This window comes from Mus caroli, unplaced genomic scaffold, assembly GCF_978045245.1.
Source record: "Mus caroli unplaced genomic scaffold, Mus_caroli_1 scaffold_5, whole genome shotgun sequence".
In the NCBI taxonomy this organism is placed as follows: domain Eukaryota; kingdom Metazoa; phylum Chordata; class Mammalia; order Rodentia; family Muridae; genus Mus; species Mus caroli.
Genome location: NW_028227260.1, coordinates 73,671,474 through 73,677,026, shown reverse-complemented (window position 1 = coordinate 73,677,026; position 5,553 = coordinate 73,671,474). Strand labels below are relative to the sequence as shown.

Genomic DNA, 5,553 nt, shown 5'->3' with positions numbered 1-5,553 from the left:
TGAATCCAAACATAGAGAAGAAATATACAATGTTTCCTGAACAGTAAACTTTGTTTATTATTATTATTATTATTATTATTATTATTATTTAGTTTAATGTATTTTAATAGCACACTTACAGGAACAGCATAGAAAACCTTTAAAAACATGTTCTTGCATGTAGGACAACTCAGTTAGAAAGTATAGTGAATAGATGGAATCTACTGCATGATAAAAATATTACAAACACCACTTAGCTGCTTGCCATCAATTGTAAATTTACTTATTTTTTAAAAATCCAAATGCTGGCATTGTCCAGAAAAATTTAACAGGTTAATTTATAACTGTTATCGGGTTGAACTGTTGAAATGTGTTCACTAAAACATTTTGCTTGCATTAATGTTTTGCATTTAGCACTAATATTAAAAATTCACACACAAATAAAAGTGGAGATACTGCCAATACTTGCTTCTGCTCCTTGAGTTTCCATTCAATCATATACTCTGGTACCTTTTGACCCCATGGGAAAAATATCTAACATTCAGAACTACTGATAACAGGAAGAAGAGGAAAAAATTTGGGGGGAATGAAATGTTTCTCCTCACAGTGGATTCTTAAGCATGTTCTATGCATATGCGGCATGCTAGCTGGATATCTTTTTGCATAATTGTTACAATTTTGGCATGAATAGCACACAGGTTGGTATCTTCAAAAAGGCCAACTAGATAGGCCTCACTTGCCTCCTGCAAAGCACCAGTAGCTGCACTCTGGAAGCGCAGATCTATTTTGAAGTCCTGAGCAACTTTCTCATACTAGACGCTGAATGGGGAGCTTGTGGATCAGAAGTTCAGTGGACTTGTGATAGCGTCTGATTTCCCGGAGTGCCACAGTACTAGGCCTGTAACGATGAGGTTTCTTCATCCCTCCAGTAGAGGGCGCACTCTTGCGAGCGGCTTTTGTAGCCAGCTGTTTCCTGGGTGCTTTACCACCTGTAGATTTGTGCGTAGTCAGTCTGCTTTGTTCAAGCCGTGGTAGGGACACCTCCTTGCTTACCCCGCTTCTCCTTTGGCTGGAGCGAGGCAAGTGAGAGGCAGGGCTGGCCTTAGAGAGCTGCGGAGGCGGTGAGGCGATGGCTGCAAACACCTGTTTTTAATTAATTGATTTTTAAATGTTATTTTATTTTGAGGACAGGGTCACACTATGAAACGCTGGCTGGCCTGGAACTCATTATGTAGAAAAGGCTGGTTTGGAACTCATAGAAACCCATCTGCTTCTACCTCCCAAGTGCTGAGATTAAAGGCATGTGCCACTATGTCTGGCTTTCTGAAAAGTAAATTTGAAATAGCTTCTAGGAAATTAAAAAAAAATCAATATTTTATTTGGCAATTATATAGGAAAATGACATTAGAGTTTAGAGACTCCAAAGACATGAACTCCTCAAATGTCCTAAAGAAAAAGATGGTAAATTTGAAGTACAGAGAGAAAAGGATATGTGCAAATGGTTACACAGCAAATCTTAGATTAGAACCCTGATATTTCAGTGCAGTGCTCTTTTTATTATACCAGTTTGATATTAGAAACCTGGAACTGTATTCTGCTTTACATAATTAAAAATAGATAACTTTAATTCAACATTTAAAAAGTAGAATATTATACAAGAAAATCTGGATTTATACCATGGAAAACCTTAGAACTGACCAGAATGACTGGAACCAATCCAGGCAGTAGCTTCCTCCTTTAGACAGAGCATGCGTTCTCTGATTTGTCATGTTCTCTATCATCCTCAAGTGCATCCAATCTCTATCTCTTGTGTAACTTAACAACAAAGCCCCTATCCAAATTGATTTTGACCTTCCTTGTGACTTCCTGCATTCTTCCAAATAACGGATGGTAACTACCTTGCCAGAGCTCCAAGAGGGATCCCTGGACTGTGGAAGCAGAATCAGGTACTCTAGTAAAACCGGGTCATCTGTTGAAATTCTGTTTTCAGGACTGGAGAGATGATGCTGTAAATAAGAACACACACTGTTCTTCTGGCGGATCTGAGTGTAGTTCACAGCACCCATGTTGTATGGCTCGAAATGGCCTGTAACTTCAACTCAGGGGGACTCAAGGTCACTTGTGTGTACACACCCCACACATGCTTACACAATACATGTAATTTAAAAATAAATTCTTAAAATAACTTAAAAATCAATTTTTCTTTTTTTTTCCCTTAAGAATCAATGTACTCAGAAGTGGAGTTATTGCAGTTACGCATCTGACCAGGTGTAACTGGTTTTGGGGAAGAATGTGGAAGAATATGGAACTTCAGGCTGGAAAAGCTCTAGAATGCTATTAGAGAGAACTCAATAGTCTTTCCTATTGGAGGTCCAAGAGATACCAGCTTTATCTGATAAATTTTACACTGTACACTGACAGACTCTTCCATCATCATCAGCTTGGACCCCATCTCCTATTTCCTGGCATCTCACAAGAAAGGGAAGCCTCACAAGTACCCCTAATTAAGATCCAAAGCACCATATGAAATGAAGGAAGGTGGAATATTAGAATTTGGCTCAGGCCCATTAAGGGAAAGCTATATCCCACAGTCAAAAATAATGCTACAATGTGTTCTACACACTCTAAAATCAAAACCAATTTTCTCCTCATTTAATGGAATTGCCTACACATCTTTCCTGTTGCCCATCTGCCTTTCTATCACCTGTCTGCCCTGCCACTGGGTAGTTTCACTCTCTGAGAAACATATTCATGCAATTTCATATGAACTTCCATTTTAAGTGTGACTGCTTTCTTGGACCCTTTCTCAAAAGGTATAACTTTCTTGCTTTTCTCCATCATGAGCCAAATAATTTCCAGGAAACTCCAAGTTAACATTTCAATTAGCATTTTGGGATAAGTTCGTCTGAAGTCAAGTTCTGGAAACTTTTGTCTCAAATTCAAATCTTCTAAATTCCTTTGTTTAGGGGATTTCATCTTCAAAGGGAGAGAAAACAAAACAAAACTGAAACAAAACAGACAGCGGCAAAGGCTATTTATACAGTCCAAATATCATCTTCCAAACACTCACATTCATATATACATATTTCAAAAATTGATTTGTCAGTTCATAGCTTTTAGTAAGTTGGTGTGTTGGGGGTGGGGCATCTAGGCAGTGGAGAGCTGAGTTATGCCACAAAATCACACCATGCATAATCCTCACACAAGAGATTTATTGGAGGAGAACAGAGTGGCAGCTGCCTCAATGGAAAGAGACAGCAGAGGGCTGAATGGAGGGTTTTAGAGCACAGGCAATGAGCTTAATGGGAAAATGTAGTAGTATAGGAGCATTGTTTGACAGTTAATGCAGGGATTTCCAAGTCTAGAGCTCCAGATCAAGTCAGGGACACGAAGTTTCCCTTTGGCCTATGATTTGGGCTTGGAGTCAAGTCAGCGGCTGGGCGTTCTTTCCTTGTCCCTTGTAACTGTACTTCTGGCTACTTTATTGGATTCTTTTATCTACCACTCTTTGCCACTCTTCCAAACCCCCAACACTAGGTAGGAGAGAAAGAAGGTTAGAGGGGAAAGGGTGTTCTGATTTCCTTAGACTACTTCCTGCTCCACTTGACCAACAGCAGCAACAGGAACCAATCGCAGCAGGGAGAGCAGCAGCTTCCAAAGCCTCAGGGCTCTGACATTTTTATATCCTCACAAGAGTTCCCAGAATTCCAAACATAGACTATCTTCAGCTGGCAGAGTCATGCCCCTGCCAGAGCACTAGACAAATCGTAGTTAGTGGCTGTAGACAATCTGAAGCAGTCCCATAGCCCACACCGGGGATTAAAATGAAAATATATTTACATAACATAGCTGAGTTTTTAAAGAAACCAAATTTCTCACTACAGTCCCAGGTCTTGGGGTCCAGTCAGGGTCAGAGCAGTCCTGTTCCCATTTCTTTTTCTTTTTTTTTTTAGAATTAAATTTTTATTAGGTATTTTCCTCATTTACATTTCCAATGCTATCCAAAAAGTCCCCAATACACTCCCCCCCACTCCCCTACCCACCCACTCCCACTTTTTGGCCCTGGCATTCCCCTGTACTGGGGCATATAAAGTTTGCAAGTCCAATGGGCCTCTCTTTCCAGTGATGGCCGAGTAGGCCATCTTTTGATACATATGCAGCTAGAGTCAAGAGCTCTGGGGTACTGGTTAGTTCAGAATGTTGTTGCACCTATAGGGTTGCAGATCCCTTTAGCTCCTTGGGTACTTTCTCTAGCTCCTCCATTGGGGACCCTGTGATCCATCCAATAGCTGACTGTGAGCATCCACTTCTGTGTTTGCTAGGCCCCGACATTGTCTCACAAGAGACAGCTATATCTGGGTCCTTTCAGCAATATCTTGCTAGTGTATGCAATGGTGTCAGCGTTTGGAAGCTGATTATGGGATGGATCCCTGGATATGGCAGTCTCTAGATGGTCCATCCTTTCGTCACAGCTCCAAGCTTTATCTCTGTAACTCTTTCCATGGGTGTTTTGTTCCCAATTCTAAGGGGTACAGTGTCCACGCTTTGGTCTTCGTTCTTCTTGAGTTTCATGCGTCTAACAAATTGTATCTTATATCTTGGGTATCCTAAGTTTTGGGGCTAATATCCACTTATCAGTACTGGTATAACGACAGACAAGTAGACCTGTTCCCATTTCTATATACTGCAGTGCTACCACTAAGCTGGTTGATTTAACCAAAACCTAGCAGTAATCCTTGGCCTCTCATCTTCTTAATCAGTCTGTTAATAAAGCCTTTTGGGTTTCCCTCCTAAAAACAGAATATACAGATTCTGGTCGCTTATGTACCAACCTTGGTACAAGCTAACGTCTCTTCTCTAAATATGACAATCAATAGTCTTCTCTTTGACTTTCCAACTTCCTTGGCCTGGCATACAGCTCTTTACTCGGAGACCAGAGAAGGATTTAAACAAGAATAAAGAAGAGTTCAAGGCCTTCCTTTCCTCTAGTAGCTCCTTATGACAGAAAGAATTGTACACTGGCCCTAAAGCAGTGTATCTACCACATCCCTTCCCAGCTTTAGCTGGCCTTCCTGAAGGACATTTCTCTTTTTTCCTGATTATCTATTCACCCATTCATTTATTTCACTGTTTTTGTTATTGTTTTTTTTTTTTTCACAGTGTAGATCAGGCTGGCCTCAAATTCAGAGATCTACCTGCCTTTGCCTCCTCAGTGTTGGGATTGAGGGTGTGTGCCACTGTAGGGAGGGACTTTCTTCAAACAAACAAAACAAGGAAACAAATGAAAGACATTAACATAGTTTGATGTATATGTATGTATGTATGCATGTATGCTTTTATTTTTTGAAAAAAATCACTATGGCTTAAAGGTAGAGAACAGATCTAGTGAAACTATATATAGTCACACTAAGGAGACTTATTTATTATATCATTATAATGCTAGATATGTTCAAATTACAACCCCCAAACTTTATTAGCCTTATGATGTTATACCTCTGACTTCTGGGACTTCCCATATGTCAATCACAGTTCTAGTTGCTTTCTTCTAGCACTAACATACAACCCTTGTATTGA

The 5,553-nt window shown here is 40.1% G+C and overlaps 1 pseudogene; it reads right to left on the bottom strand.

The window, feature by feature from the left end:
• Nucleotides 1-593: 593 nt before the first annotated feature.
• On the bottom strand, nt 594-2,045 carry LOC110286295 (histone H3.3A-like; annotated as a pseudogene).
• Between the last annotated feature and the right edge of the window lie 3,508 nt (nt 2,046-5,553).